The sequence below is a fragment of the Gorilla gorilla genome, chromosome 5 (assembly GCF_029281585.2).
Source record: "Gorilla gorilla gorilla isolate KB3781 chromosome 5, NHGRI_mGorGor1-v2.1_pri, whole genome shotgun sequence".
NCBI lineage: Eukaryota > Metazoa > Chordata > Mammalia > Primates > Hominidae > Gorilla > Gorilla gorilla.
The window spans coordinates 29,942,895-29,959,957 of record NC_073229.2 but is presented as its reverse complement, the minus strand read 5'-3'; the positions used below and the strand labels follow the sequence as shown (position 1 = coordinate 29,959,957).

Here is a 17,063-nt window from a genome sequence, read left to right as displayed (position 1 = left end):
ATACTAGTGAATTATCTAGAAAAAATTTTATCAAGCAGTGACCAGTCTCCGAGTCACTGAAAAAGAAAGAGAGGATTCCCTTAACCTTACATTATGGTAGCCTTACACCATCTCAACTGTATTTTTTATGTAGACTTTTGTTTCTGTTCTCCAACTATGTATTGTCCTGCATTTTTCCAACTTTACTTTCTTCTCTCTTTCTAGGTTAGTCATTTATGACATTCTTAAAAAGAGTTTTTGGGTTTGGGGGCTTTTTGAGAAAAATATCAAGTCACATACACCATAATTTCTATTAGACTATTAGCAGATTTCTCAAAAGAAACCTTACAAGCCAGAAGAAAATGAGATAATACATTCAAAGTGTCATTAAAATGTCATGTATAATATTATACTCAGCAAAGCTATCTTCAGAAATGAAGGAGAAATACATTTTTTCTCAGACAAGCAAAAGCTGAGGGAATTCATCACCACTAGACCAGCCTTACAAAAAATGTTCAAGGAAGTATTCCAATTGGAAGCAAAAAGACAATAATTACTATCATAAAACATATGAAAGTCTAATCTCACTGGTAGAGGTAAATTTATTATCACATTCAAAATACTTCATTACCATAATGTTGGTACATAATCTTTCATATCTCTACTGTGAAGTTAAAAAGTCAACATGGTCAATGATAAGTCTAGCTACAATAAGTTGTTAGGGAACACACAATATAAAAAGATGTAAATTAAGCAGCAAAATTAGAAATTGTAGAAGGGATAGTAAAAGTCTAGAATATTTGTATGCAACCAAAGTTTATTATTATCAGCTAAAAATAGTCTATTATAACTATACAATATTTTATGTAAGCCCCAGAATAACTGCAAAGAAAAATATTACTGCAGATACACAAATGAGAAAGAGAAAGAAATCAAAGTTTATTACTACAGAAAATCACCCAAACATAAATGTAGCCATAAGAGAGGAAGAAAGAGACAGAAGATAAACAAAACAACTAGAAAACAATTAATAAAATAGCAGGAGTAAGTCTTTACATATCAATAATAATCTTGACTGTAAATGGATTAAATTTCATAATTAAAGTATATAAAGTGGCTACATAGAGTTTAAAAAAAAACAAGTATGTGTTGCCTGTGAGAGACTTACTTAACCTGTAAGAACATACATAAACTGAAAGTGAAAGGAAGGAAGCTCATATTCCATGCAAAGAGAAACCAAAAGAGAGCAGGAGTAGTACATATGACAATTGTAAATATATGTGAAACTAGCAGTTGAGCACCCAAATGCATAAAGCAAATATTATTAGATCTAAAGGGAGGGAGAGACCTCAATACAATGATAGTAGAGGACTTCAACACCCCGCTTTCAGCAATGGACAGATCATCCAGACAGAAAATCAACAAAGAAACATCATATTTAAACTGCACTCTAAACCAAATGTACCTAACAGTCATTACGGAACATTCCACCCAACCGCTACAGAATACACATTCTTCACAACAGCACATGAAACCTTCTCAGGATAGATCATATGTTAGGCCACAAGCCAACTGTCAAAAAAAATTTTTAAATCAAAATTATGTCAAGTAACTTTTCAGACCACAATGGAATAAAATTAGAAATCAGTAACAGGAGAAATTTTGGAAAACATACAAATATATAGAAATTAAACATGCTCCAGAAAGACCAATGGGTCAATAAAGAAATTAAAAAGGAAATTTAAAAGTAATTTAATACAAATGAAAATGGAAATACAATATACCAAAACCTATGGGATACAGCAAAAACAATTCTAAGAGGGAAATATATAGCAATTAACATCTATATGAACAAAATAGAAAAATCTCAAATAAAAACCTAACATTGTACCTCAAGAAACTAGAAAAACAAGAACAAACCAAAGCCAAAATTGGTAGAAGGGAATAAATAATAAGGATCAGAGCAACAATAAACAAAATAGAGAAAAAAATTAAAAAGATCAACATAACCAATAATTGTTCTTCTGAAAAGATAAACAAAATCAACCAATCTTTAGCCAGACTAACTATGAAATAAAGATAAAAGCCAAATACATAAAGTCAGCGGTGAAAAAAGAGACATTAGAACTGATCCTAGAAATACAAAGGATCATAAGTGACTTTTATGAAAAGCTAAATCTAGAAGAAATGGATAAGTTTCTAGGTACATATGCTACCAATATTGAATTATGAAGAAACAGAAAACAGAGCAGAACAATAATAAATAACAAGATTAAATCAATAATAAAACATCTCCCATCAAAGAAAAGCCCTGGACCAAGTGGCTTCACTGCTGAATTATATCATTTTTTTTAAATGAACATCAATTCTTTTCAAATTACTCCAAAAAATTGAAAAGGAGGTAATTCTTCCAAATAAATTTTATAAAGCCAGCATTACCCAGATACTAACACCAGAGAAGAACATAACCAAAAAAAGAAACTACAGGCCAATCTCCCTGATGAACATAGATGCAAAAAAAAGTTAACAAAATACTAGCAAGCTGAATTCAACAGCACATTAAAAAGATCAGTTATCATGATTATGTGAGATTTATTCCATGGACTCAAGGATGGTTCAGCATACCTAAATCAATAAACATTATAGAATCAAGGACAAAAACCATATAATCATTTCAATTGATGCAGAAAAAGCATTTGATGAAATTCAACATCTCATCATAATAAAAACTCTCAACAAATAGAAATAACAGACCTCAACACAATAAAGGCCATATATGACAAACCCACAGTTAAATCATGCTAACGGAGGAAAAGTTTAAAGTTCTTTCTCTAAGATCTGGAAAACGACAAAGATGCCCACTTTTGGCACTTTCATTAAAAACAGTAATGGAAGTCCTGGCAAGTACAATTAGGCAAGAGAAAGAAAGGTCATTCAAATTGAAAAAGAGGAAGTCAAACTGTGTCTGTCTGCAAATGATATGAACTTACATATAGAAAAACCTAAAGACTCTATCCAGAAAACTTTTAGAACTGATAAACTAATTCATTTAAGTTTCAGGATGCAAAATTCAACATGAAAAAAATCAGTAGCATTTCTATAAAACAATAAAGAACTCCCTGACAAAGAAAGAAAGAAAGCAATCTCATTTATGCTAGCTACAAAAATTAAGATACCCAGCAATAAATTTAACCAGGGAAGTGAAAACTCTTTACAATAAAACCTGTAAAATATTGATGATAGGAATTGAAGAGGACACAAATAAATGGAAAGCGGTCTCATGTTCGTGGATTGGAAGAATTAATATTGTTAAAATGTCCATACTACTCAAAGTGATCTATAGATTCAATACAATCCCTATCAAAATACCAATGATATTTTTCACAAAATTGTATTTCACAGGAATAGAAAAAGTTGATCCTAAAATTCATATGAAACCAGAAAAGGCTCCAAATAGCCAAAGCAATTTTGAGCAAAAAGAATAAAGCTGGAGGCATCACACTACCTGACTTCAAAATGTACTACAAGTCTATAGTAACCAAAACAGCATGGTACTGGCATAAAAATAGACACATAGACCAATGGAACAGGATAGAGGATACAGAAATAAATCCACACATTTACAGCCAACTAATTTTTGACAAAGGTGCCAAGAACACATATTGAGGAAAGGACAATCTCTTCAACAAATGCTGCCAGGAAAATTGGATATCCACATACAGAAAAGTAAAACTAGACCTCTATCTCTCATCATTACAAATATTAACTCAAAATGGATTAAATACTTAAATGTAAGACTTAAAAAGATAAATCTACTAGAAGAAAACATAGGGAAAACATTTTGTGATATTTGTCTGGGGAAGGATTTTTCAGACCTCAAAAGCATAGGCAACAAAAGAAAAAGTAGTTAAATGGGATTATTCTGCACCTAGAATGGTTAATCCTTTCCAGAAGGCTTTCCATTCACTTTGCCCAGATCCATCAGAGGAATCGCTGTCTATGGAAGCTATGGCATTATAAAATGAGTTTCTTATATTATAAGGCTTGAAAGTCAAAATTACTCCTTGATCCATGGGCTACAGAATGGATGTTGTGTTAGCAGGTAGGAAAACACTAATCTCTTTGTACATCCTCATCAGAACTCTTGGGTAACCAGGTACATTGTCAATGAGTAGTAGTATTTTGAAAGCTATTTAAAATAAAATAGGTCTAAACGGTGAGCTTAAAATATTCAGTAAATAATGCTGTAAATGGATGTACTGTCATCCAGGCTTTGTTGTTCCATTTATGTGGCACAAGAAGAGCAGCTTTTAGCATAATTCTTAAAGGCCCTAGGATTTTTGGAACGGTAAATAGGCATTGGCTTCAACATAAAGTTACCAGCTGCATTTGTCTCTGACAAGAGTGTGAACCTGTCCTTTGAAGCTTTGAAGCCAGGCATTGACTTCTCTCTAGTATGAAAGTCCTAGATAGCATCTTCTTCCAATAGAAGGCTGTTTTATCTGTAGTGAAGATCTGTTGTTTAGTGCAACCACCTTCCTCAATGATCTTAAGTAGATCTCTGGATAATTTGCTGTAGCTTCTACATTAACGCTTGCTGCTTCACCTTGCACTTTTATGTTATGGAGATAGCTTCTTTCCTTAAACCTCATGAACCAACCTCTGCTAGTGTCAAACTTGTCTTCTGCAGCTTCCTCACCTCTCTCAGCCTTCATAGAATCGAATAGTTAGGGCCTTGCTCTGGATCAGATTTTGGCTTAAGGAAATGCTGTGCCTGGTTTGTTCTTCTACCCAGACTACTAAAACTTTCTCCGTATCAACAATCTGGCATTTTGCTTTCTTATAATTCATGTGCTAACTTGAGTAGCACTTTTAATTTCTTTTAAGAACTTTCCTTTGCATTCACAACTTGGTTAACTGTTTGATTCAAGAGACATGGCTTTTGACTTATTTGGCTTTTGATATACCTTCCTCACTAAGCTTAATCATTTCCAGCTTTTGATTTAAAGTGAGAGATGTGTGACCCTCCCTTTCACTTAAACACTTACATACAAACCATTGTAGGGTTATTAATTGGCCTAATTTCAATATTGTTTAGTCTCATGGAATAGAGAGGCCTGAAGAGAGGAAAAGAGAGAGGGAACAGCCAGTTGGTAGGGCAGTCAGAGCAGACACATTATGGGTTAGGTCTGTTGTCTTATATGGGCACAGTTTGTGGTGTCCCAATTAACTTAGTCCGTTTTCTGTTTCTTATAACGGGATACCTGAAACTGGGTGATTTATAAAGAAAAGGAATTTATTTCTTACACTTATGGAGGCCGAGAAGTTCAAGGTCAAAGTGCTGCATCTGGTGAGGGCCTTCGTGCTGGTGGGGACTCTGCAGAATCCTGAGGGTGCTGAGCATGTTAATGTGCTATCTCGGGTCTCACTTCCTCTTCTTAGAAAGCCACCATTTCCCCTCCTGTGAGAGCCCCTTAATCCATTAATTTATGAATGGGTTAATCAATTCAGAAAGGCAGAGCCCTCATGATTCAATCACCTTTTAAAGGCCCCCAACTCCCAGTATTGCCACGTTGAGGATTAAGTTTCAGCATGAGTTTCGGAAGGGACCTTTAAACCATAGCAATTATAATAGTAACATCAAAGATCACTGATCACAGGTCACCATAACAGAATAATAATAATTATAAAGTTTGAAATTCTGGAAGAATTACCAAAATGTGACACAGAGATAAGAAGTGAGCACTTCTGTTGGAAAAATGGTGCCAATAGACTTGCTCAATGCAAGGTTGCTACAAACCTTCAACTATAAAAAATACAATATCTGCAAAGGGCAATAAAGGAGAGCACAATAAAATGAGGTATACCTGCATGTACAATTATGCATTAATTCAAAACAACATTTTAAAAATATATTGCTGGATTTGGTGTTGTCCTAAATTCTTCTTTACTATAATCACTCATGAATACATGCAAATCATCCAGGTGATTCATGGTACACACATATTAATTGCATTAACAAAAAAGAAGAATTTTTAAGTTCTGAGAGAGACACTATACATCTCTCCCTTTGCCCTTCTTCCCTACCACTGAGAAAAGACCACATTTCAGAAAAATTCTACTCCAGCCATAATACCTTCCTGTGGTTTCATGAATGAGTCATGCTCTCCCATCTCACAAACTTTCTGCAGGCCTGAAATGCATTTCCACACATCTCTTTGCTGGCCTAGCCCCCACTCTCAATCAGGACTCTGCTTAGATGTCACCTTTCCTGGGGAGGCCTCCTCTGACCCCCTTCCCTTAGCACCAGGCAAGAGGTCCCTCCTCTGTGCTCCCAGTGCACACCATGGGTTCCCACCTTAGCACTTGCAAGTCTGTAGAGTCGTCACATTTACTTAGTGCTCATCACTGGGCTGGGAGATTTTGGAGAAGAAGGACTGTGTCTTTCCTGCCTGGATCCCCATTAGATCAGTAAGAGCAGTTCCAGGGCATTGATTAGCACCTGGAATAGCACCGGTCCCGTTGTGTTCTTCCCTCCTGCTCTGCTCTAAACCCTTTCCCTGTTATCTCAAACTCTTTTTGCCCACACCTGACATTCCATTTTGAGTTTCTGGAGTATCTTCTCCACTTCTTTTCTCTTTCAAGGCTATCTTTGACACATATTCCTTAAAAGGTATGACTCAATCATTATTAGCTCCTCTTTCTTCCTTGATGTTTGTTCTAAACTTATTTTGCAGGTATCAAAGTGTGAGACAAAATCACGTAATTAATTTTTCCCCACCCAAGCAATTCCTATGGTCTCCTCAGTTCCCTAACCAAGGCTCAAATTCCAGCTTCTATGCCTCATGACATCTTCCCCCGCACTGGCTTATCTCTGAAACAATGACTTAAGAGGGTGGCCCTGGTTTCTGTGTCCTCTTCTAATACTAGTGAATTCTCTAGGAAGAAACTTTGTCAAGCAGTGACCAGTCTCTGAGTCATTGGGAAAGAAGGGAAGGGTTCCCTCAACTTAACCAGGGTAGCCTTGCACCATCGCAACTGTAGACTTTTTCATGTATACTTTTGTTTCTGTTCCCCATTCATGTATGTTCTGCATTTCTCCAAATTTATTTTCTCCTCTCTCCCTAAATAAGTCATTTAGGACTGGTAAAAAATGAGTTACTATCATGGGACTAAACAACACATATAACTAAGACATCATTGTTATTTGAAGGGAAAGTAAAACAAAATGGATAGTGTGTGAGTTTATTAGGGCTGCCGTAACAAATAATTACAGACTGGGTGGCTTCAACAACAGAATGTACTTTCTTACAATTCTAGAGCATAGAAGCCCAGGATCAAGATGCCAGCAGGGTTATTTTTCTGAAGTCTCCTTCCTTAGCTTGTAGAAGGCCACCAACTCCCTCTATCTTATCGGGGCAACCCTCTGTGCATGCACATGTCTGGTGTCTTTCTGTCTGTGCCATAAACTCCTCTTATTATGAGGACACTAGTCACTGGGTTAGACCACACCCTGATAACCCCATTTTACCTTAATTACTTCTTTAAACACCCTATCTCAAATGTAGTGGCATTCTGAGGTGCTGGGAGTTAACGCTTCAACAAATGAATTTGAGGAGGAAAAGGACACAGTTCAGCCCATAGCAGGTAGGTTCTTATTTTCATTCCCTTAACAAATTCAGAAATTATTACATATCAGGCACATATCGCTTGGCATTGGACAGGTATAGTACAAAGCTGTCTACAACCTGGTCAAAGCTAACAAGACCTCCACTTGCTGCTGGCATTTTGGAAACTTCTTCGAAGCCTGATTTCATCCTTGGAGACTGCAGCCATACTCCATCCCATATTCATCTCTGACTCTGCAATCCTTTTGCACTTAACATCAGGCTAAATGGTATAGCCCCTTATTCTCTTTTATGTGTTGGACTTCTCTCTTCAAATAAATAGAGAGGGAACAGCAAAGTTGAGGATATGGCTCATAAAAGAAATCCCCAATTAAGAAATCAAGTGACCTGTGATATCAAATTCTAGTAAAAAAGATCCATTATTAATATTATGAATTTGTGGGCAGAGAGGACTGTCTTAGTCATCTTTTGCTTTCTTCATCTCCTCCTACTGCCCAGTTCATCTTCTCTAGTTCTCCCCATCTTCTGGCTCTGAGAATATCTTCATGCCACGCCTTCTGTCTGGAGCAAACTTGTTCAACCCGTGGCCCATGGGCAGCATGTGGTCCAGGATGGCTTTGAATGTGGCCCAACACAAATTCATAGACTTCTTAAAACATTGAGTTTTTTTGCAAATTTTTTTAGCTCCTCAGCTATCGTTAGTGTTAGTGTGTTTTATGTGTGGCCCAAAACAATTCTTCCTCTTCCTATGTGGCTTAAGGAAGCCAAAAGATTGGACACCCCTGGTCTAGAGCACTCTCTCTTCAATTCTTCCCCTTCCAACCCACTTACTAGATTTAAACAAAAAATTCAAATAATATTCTCTTATATATCTGCTCCTATTATTTTTGGAAAAATGATTATTCTGTCCTTCAGAACCATTATCTGAAACCCACTTTTCCATACCTACTTTAGTCACCTATAAACACTGAAAATCAGAGAGGTTAAGAACTTTATTTCATGTCTATACAGTTATTGGAGCTAAAGATTCAAGCCAGAGTTGCTCTCTCTTAGACTCCAAGCTCCTAATCACAACCCTTGCTACCATCTGTACTGCTTCAGGTGCCTGGATTTCTTCTCTTACTAGAGCCATTGGGATCTTGATGAGCAAAGACCTACCCATAGGAAAAATGAGAATATTCGTACTATTATGAAAGCTTACATGCCTATTAATTTTATATTAGGAATTACTCTTCATTCTTCACTCAGCAAAACTCCTTGAGTGTTACAGATAAAAATAGTTGTATTGGTAGAATGAAATTTTTTTCTCAATGGAAATAATTTTAAACATTTCAGTGAGGTTCAAAATAACAATTCATGAACTCAAACAAGTTTTAGGAAAGCTAGACCTTCGTGATCTTTAGAAATCAAGACAACAGAAGTATCACTTAAAATGCAAAGGTTAGTTGACAAAGACAGTTTCCAGGAAACACATTCCTTGCTTTTTTTTTTAACAAGGAACCAGAAAGGATAAAGAAAATGATACTGAAATTAAGAAGCCACTCAGAAAAAGAAAACACAGGAGAGAAATGTGAGGAGCCTCAATTTTCATGAAAGATGTCCAGAATAATCCATTTAACCCTCTCTTCCACGATCTCATTGTGTTTGTGTAACTCCAGGCCAAGTATCAATAACATCCAAGTTGATTTATGGTGGTGAAAGGTTTTTCCGTGAGAACTCTGATGATGGAAGTCAATAAATGAGTATTAGGAAGATAGAAGTCTCTCTACAAACCCAGACTTGTGGGGCTAGTTTATGTCAAAGGAATGAAAAATGAGGCTGGTCTGTGAATGCCTAGTACCCTGTGTGAAAGCCAAGCTAAAAACCAGATCTTGGGTGAATTTTTGTTCTCCATCAAAAATTTGCATTTGTACACCCACTTTTTGTAACAGATTCTTTTTATGCTAACTCCTCAAAGAAGTTGCTTCTACTGCTTTTGAAGACTGGACAGTGTTCCCTATATTTACCCAAAATTGTACATTTGGTAGGTGAAATTTGGAAACTCAAGTGCAGCTACCTAGAAATCTGGAATGAGATCACAAGCTGGCTTAAAAGTATTTGAGATTCCCTGAATCTTCTTTGTCTGTCAGAATATTCAGTACATTTTCTTTTATCTGTGTGTTCCATTTCTCAAAATTTGGGCCAATAAAATATTTAAAATGCAAATATTTTTAAGATGATAGAGCTGTCTTCACAGTTATGCGTCCTGCTCTAAAGAAAATGTGCACATTGACTCCTTATAATTACCCAGAAATAAGAAAGTACATGTAAACACTCAGCTCCCACAACCCCACCCACTTTGAATTGTGCCCTAGGTTAAACATAAACATTTGGAGAACTGGGAGAGTAAAACACTGTCAAGTGGTTAATTGAATTTTTTTTTTTTTTTTTTTTTTTTTTAGACAGGGTTTTGCTTTTATCACCCAGACTGGAGTGCAATGGCGCAATCTCGGCTCACTGCAACCTCCCCCTCCCAGGTTTAAGCGATTCTCTTGCCTCAGCCTCCCGAGTAACTGGGATTACAGGTGCCCACAACCACGCCCGGCTAATTTTTATATTTTTAGTAGAGACAGGGTTTCACCATGTTGGTCAGGCTGGTTTCGACCTCCTAATCTCCGGTGGTCCACCCGCCTTGGCCTCCCAAAGTGCTGGGATTACAGGCATGAGCCGCCGTACCCGGCCTTGAAAATTTTTATGTGTCTACTTACAAACCATAAATCATTTTTATTTCCTATTTTAGTTTGTTTACTAATTTACTCTCACTCTTCCTCGAGTCCAAAGTCAGCGCCACTCCCAGCAGATTTGTGCTTCAGCAAGGGAGTGAGATCTACTCTCTGGGAAGCCAGACCTGCATCTGGTCGACCTTGACTCAAAACTCAGCCCAGATTTCACACAGTCCCAGAAGGCTCCCACACAAGCCTCTTGCTCCCTCAAGGCAAACAACCTGGCCCAGGTTTCTTGAGCTAATACTGCATTTTCTGTCTTTTGTTGGTGTACCCCAAAGCCTCTCTCATCTATGCTTTAACAAAAAAGGAACAGAAAATTCCAAATCCATCTTCCCTACCACTTCATTCCCTTCAAGGCGTTTATTCAAATTACTTAGCCATCAGGTTTTCCCAAAAATATTTGTGCATGAAGTCAACCTCAAAAATGCTGATAGGCCTATGGCAATTAGGTGTACTTGAGACAGTTGAAACAATAGTTTGTGGAGGTATCTTCCCTAGTTCATTCCGAAGTTTCATTTGAAATGCTGGGGCTGCCAGTTCTGTCCCATTTGTTCTGCTGATGCCTTTGCTCTGTACCCCTCAACTCCCAGAATTTCTCCTCCCTAGTTATCTAAGGGACTAATTCTGGTGACCCCTCTCTCCATGTCTATATTATAAGTCTCCATTCCATTGAGAGCAGCCTGACCTTTCTGTGACACATCCTTCCCCTTTTGACCCTTCCTTAACTCTAACCATATGTCTTCTGGAAACCCTGTTCTGCTGCCAAGGAGCTCAGAAATTTGCAATCTGTTCTTTAAATACATGCGCCTCCGCCTCATCCCAGGTGAAACCTGGATTTCCCCTGATGACGTAATTCCCCTTGTAATTCTCAAGGTGCATCTTCTCATCTCCCACACAGCCTTTCCTCAGCACCTTAGCATTAGGGGAAGTGTTCTGTATCCCCTGTGTGAATATTCAGCCTTTATTTAATAACACCTCTTCCCTTCCTTGTCAGTTTCACATCCTTACCTATTCCCTACGCCCATTCATCCACAGCTGCCCTCTTTCTCATTGCTTGGGAGCAGCACAACCATCATTACATTAAAAAATCAAGCACCTGTTACCCATCTGGAACACGCATGCTACATAGGGTTGCCCATGTGCACAGCCACACTACAGCAATTAATTCCACCCTTGAGATTTCGGAGCGTACCTGTTTGTATCCTTCAATTTGCAGATTCCTTTGAAAGCAGACTCTGTTGGCTCTGTTGTGGACTTGCTTGAATCACATGGTTCTCTTATTATACTTCAGTTTTAGTTGCTTGAAGATAGTTACTTTTCTCTTCGAGGTGTTTCCCTGAAGCAGATTTCAAAAGTGCTCTACCAATGAATTTTAATGAATCCAGAGTACTCCACAATCTATTAACAACTCACAAATAACTGGGCACTCAAGTTACTTCCACTTTTTCACATAAACATCATTACAGTTATCATCTTTGCACACAAATCTGAATGACATTTCTGCTTATTTTCTTAGAAGCAATTTCTAGAAGTGAAAAGTAGGGTCAAAGTCTTTGAATGTTTATAGCTTTTGTCGTATAGTGACAACTTGCTTTCTAGGGTGGTTGTAACAATTTATACTCTACCAGCACTGTTTGAGTGTCTCACCACTCCCTCTTTTCATACAGCATTTCAACAAATCTTTGCAGAGCAAGTAGCCAAGATTGGTGCAAAAAGATCTATGTTTATGGAACAGTGGTCTAAGTCCAGGAGATAATTTGCTAACACACCTGATATAATCAAGAGTTTGAAAAAAACAATATGATAAAGGCAATTAGTGCTATAAAAAAATAAAGGCAATCAGAAACTCCAGAGGGACAGGGGGGCAAAAGACAGTAAAAGGCATATAATCGTAAAACGTTAGTGAGTTTCGCAGGGAACAATATTTATGTGGTCATATGACATCAGTGATTTGAAAGTGATATAATTACATGGGTAGAATGGGAAAAAGAGGAAGGTATGCACTGAGAGCTGAAATTTCATTTGTTACTGCAGAAATCAATATCTAAGGTATAAAACTGATAAAATAGGAAAAGCAGTTTATGTTTACCACTCACAGACATGAAGGTAAATATAAGAAGCAACAAAGTTAAGTGCTTGCTTTCAGAGAATTGAACTCAGAGTAGGGAGGAGAAGGCAAGAAGCTTGATTTTCATTATGAGATCCTTTTAACCATGAGCTCCTTACTTTTGATTTTAAAATTTTAACAATATTCTAAAATATGGAGGTTATTTGAAGTCTTTACCAATTTTTAAAAATGGTATGACCTTGAATAAGTATTATTATCATAAATCTATCAGAATGTCATATTTTTGTCACTTGTCTGTTTGTGTTCTTTACTTAACAAGAACTCTTACTAATTTTCTTATTGATTTGTAAGAGTTTTTTATATATTTGTCTACCATGTTTGCTAAGAAATATTTTACCCAGATGTTTGTTTGCTTTGTATTTTGTTTCCGGCATGGAACAAATGTACTAAATAAATCAATTTTTACCTTTTTTTGTAGAGAAATTCTCAAGTCACCAGTATTTATTTCTAAAGGGTTAATTATTTTACTTTAAAGTTTTTAGATTTATCTTGGTATCTTATTTGTTTTCTTTATTTAATAAATACCTATATAAAGCATATTTGTGTCAGGCACTACTACAAGCTCTTATTAAATATTAACTCAACTAATGGTAGATGAAAGAGAGGAGGTTCTTGATTGTTTCTCCCTAAAGAACTAATTATCCTTAAGGTATTTACAACAAATTCCTTCCCTTCTCCATAGGTTTGTAATATATTTCTACCTATTTTGTTTGAGAGCTATCTTTCCTTTTCTTTCAGTAAAATCATACCATTTTACTTAATGTTACTTTGTAATATAGTATCTATCTGAAATATTAATTTTCTTTCCATCACTTTGATTTTTAAAAATTAGCCACTTTTACCCACTTATTTCTCTAGATGATATTTTGATATTTAAGCTCTAAAATAAATTCTGCTGGAAATCTGACCAGGAGTTTGTTAAACCAACAAATTAAGAAGTATTTACATCTTTACAGTGCCAATTTTTTTCACTAGTAAAAGTTCTTTCTTTTTATAATAGTCTTTCTAATTATTTAAATCTTATTTTTTATTATTTAATATTATTAATTATTTAAATCTTACTTTAAATCTCTATGCTGCTAACATTTTAGGTTGCTAATGAATGCTCATTAATTCTAAAACTATTCCAGTTGATGCTCATAGGTTTCCTAGCATTATATTTGTGTCATCTGTAAATAGTATTAATTTTATCTCCTCTCCTTCAGGAATTATACTTCATTTCTATTTCATGATTTAATGCATTAGCCAGTATTTTCAGGATACTATTAAGTAAAAGGATAGTGACCATACATTTTAAAATACAGAAAGGCCAAATGTTAAGAATTAATATTTAGCCAACACCACGTATTATCAACATAAAATAAATGACAGGAATATATAATTAACCCAAAATTTACCATAATTATATTATGAATTATAATGATCATTATAAATGTTATTAACATTTTTAGTAGTTTAATTTTTTAAATTTGATGTTATGGCTGAGGACAGGAAATTCCGTGGCCCTGTTAGTCACTAGATTGCTCCTGTGGGTACCATGCTGCACACAGATGATCTTGAATGAATGCTCGGTTTCATCATGGTGTTAGGGAGCTGTCTTGTCTAGCTCTATCAAGATAGGCACTGCTGATAGAGATACAGATGTTGTCAGTGGGCTTTCCTTTCTCTCTAGCAGTACCAAAGAAGGGAAAGACACTTTGTTTTAAACTGCTAGCCTTGAAGATTTGGTCAATGGTGATGATGCAGTTCCACTGATACAGCCTCACCAATGTAAGGTTCACACACAGTTGAAAGGAGACGCTTTCCGAATACTTTCAGAATCACGCTTCGGATTTTTACCTTCACTTATACTTTGATGTCTAGTATGTTTCACATTTAAATAAATCCTTTGATGAAAATATGTCCTCAAACCTTTGATCTAGAAATGTTGCAAGTGAATGTAATTGGCTTTTTTTTTTTTTTTTTTTTTTTGAGACATGATCTCACTCCGAAACCCAGGCTGGAATGCGGTGGTGCAATCACAGCTCACTGGCAGCCTTGACCTCCCAGGCTCAAGCCATCCTCCCTGCTCAGTCTCCTGAGTAGCTGGTATTATAGGCATGTACCGCCACACCAGCTAATTTTTTTTTTTTAAAGATGGAGGTCTCACTATGTTGCCCAGTCTGGTCTCAAACTCCTGGCCTCAGATGATCTGCCGGCTTTGGCCTCTCGGTGCTGGGATTACAGGCATGAGCCTCCACACCCAGCCAAGTTTTCAAATAAAAGAATAAGGGCTGATTTTCCCTCTGCACCTCCGCTTGCAATTATACTAATTAGTATACACTGTCTGTATACTAACTGCAGCATTTCTTCCAAAGCAGGGTGATAGGAGTATTTTAATAGTAGTAATCATGTCAGAATTATTTGCACTCCTCATGTGCAAATATGTCAGAATTATTTTGCACTCCTCAGTTTGATTATTACTTGAGCAGTTTGCAAAGAACAAACTACTTTCTCTGAAAAAATAGTTGGTGGGTAATGCGCCCTGCTAGACTGGGACGACTGGGACTATTATCTGCAGCATACAATATTGAGGCTTTATTTTGTTCAAGCAGCCTTTTTACATGTGAGAGGGGCTTCCTTATCTTGTATAAGCGTGACAAACCAGTTCCAAAACCTCTTATACTCCGTGTAGTTTGTCTTCAATCAAAGAGTAAGAAATGAAGAGTCCCGTAATCTTTCTTAACATAGGTAATTCTGTTAAAATACACTGTGTCATAATTATTTTCCAAACACAACTGGAAACTATGATTAAAATAGTGTATATTTACAATTCCTAAATCACTTGAGGCCTTCATCATGTGTACTCATCGTTGATTGTAATTGTCTTTACTGATTTTCCATTCTACAGATATTTCCACAGCCAGACTCATTATTTTGTTAGCTTGTGTCCCTAAATCCCTCATTAAGCATGTAAAAGAGAAATCTAGCGAATTCAGCATAAACTCACCATGAATCCTATTAAATTTAAAGGACTTCTGGTGGGTCCTGCTTGTCCCAACAACTGATACACAAGTTGCAGAAAGGGCACATTTAATTTGTCAGTAACTTTTTGTGCCCAGCAGAATGGAATTTAGGAAATTTTTCTAGTAAAATGCATACAAAGAAGAGATTTGTACCTAGGCCTCATAGACTGTGAAAATCTGAATAATCCTTCATCTTCAACTGCTTCAATTGTCAGTTTGCATAAATCATTTCAACAGGCTTTTAAATATATCTGGCCTTGGAGACTCAGATATATAGGATTATTTTCTTAGAGCATGCTTGTTAAGTCTGCTATTTTGAAATTAGATTGGCAACATCAAATGTGTTTTTGGTTCCTCATTTTTCTCTTACTCTCTTTTTCATACTCTTCATTATATCGATATAAGTCATTGAGATTGTTGTACATGATTTTCGTTTTACCTCCTCATGAAAATTTGAGGTGATAATGTGCTATTCTGCCTTTAATACGTCTGTACAGAATGTGAAGAATTTCCAAGCAGGACCATTACTCCTGAAATAGTCACAGCTTAAGTAAAGTTCATTAACTGAAAATTAAATATGGTTCTTAATGATTATTTTATTTGACAGTGAGTACTAGTATGCAAACAATTCTACAAAGATTACTACTACTATACAATCTAATTCTATCCTTCTATTATATTGTTATTAATGTTTTTTATAAACCTTGGATGGTTCAAAATGGATATTGTTGTGTCACAGACCCAAGAAAACCTCAGCCAGCATCACTTGGTGCACGCGGGAGCTCATAGGGAGAAAGTCCGCAGTTTGGTTTCCATGCTTTTGGCCTCTTGGGAAGACACATGCTTACCTGGTCACAGAAGGATGCACCTTGGGACTGTGCTCCAGCAAAGGGACCCCAGGCCTTGTTGCTCTCTCTTGTTATTAGGCTGATGGCTCACTGTGGAGGGTAGAGGTGGGCGGGTGAGGAAAAACACTTTAAACATTTTGAGTTCAGGTGCCTAACGGTCTTTTTTGGGTTTTAGGGGGCGGGGGGGGGGTCTTCTGTTTGTTTTGCGGTTTTGTTTTGTTTGACAGGATCTCACTCTGTTGCCCACGCTGGAGTGCAGTGGTGCAATCATAGCTCACTGTAGCCTCGGCCTCCTGGGCTCAAGCAATCCTCCCGCCTCAGCCTCCCAAGTAGCTGGGACTGTAGATGTGCACCACCATGTCTGGCTATTTATTTTATTTTATTTTTCTGTAGAGATGGGACTCTCGCTTTGTTGCCTAAGCTGGTCTCAAACTCCTGAGCTAAAATGATCCTCCTGCCTTGGGCTCTCAAAATGCTGGGATTACAAGCGTGAGCTACTGCACTGGCCAAGCAGTCTTGTTTCCTGTGCCAGCTTTTTAGAGGAGTTACAGTGGGTTACAGTGGTTCCTAAGCACCTTATCCAGGTTGAATAAGAAAAGTTGAAACTAGAAGCAGATCCCTCTTTATTGTGTACCTTGTAACAACCTGGCTTATTTGTGAGACATTCCAACGTATCTTTAGAGAGATTTACTGTCCTCTTTAAAGTTATT

At 36.8% G+C, this 17,063-nt stretch overlaps 1 protein-coding gene across 1 annotated transcript in view; it reads right to left on the bottom strand.

Annotated features, from left to right (window-relative positions):
• Positions 1-16,451, bottom strand: part of EDN1 (endothelin 1) — a 41,337-nt gene extending 24,886 nt beyond the window's left edge. Inside the window, exons 1-2 of the mRNA XM_031012597.3 lie at positions 16,354-16,451; positions 11,565-11,708 (exon numbers count right to left, since the gene is read on the bottom strand). The gene's annotated coding sequence lies outside the window, so the exon portion shown is untranslated. The remainder of the gene's footprint in view (positions 1-11,564; positions 11,709-16,353) is intronic.
• Between the last annotated feature and the right edge of the window lie 612 nt (positions 16,452-17,063).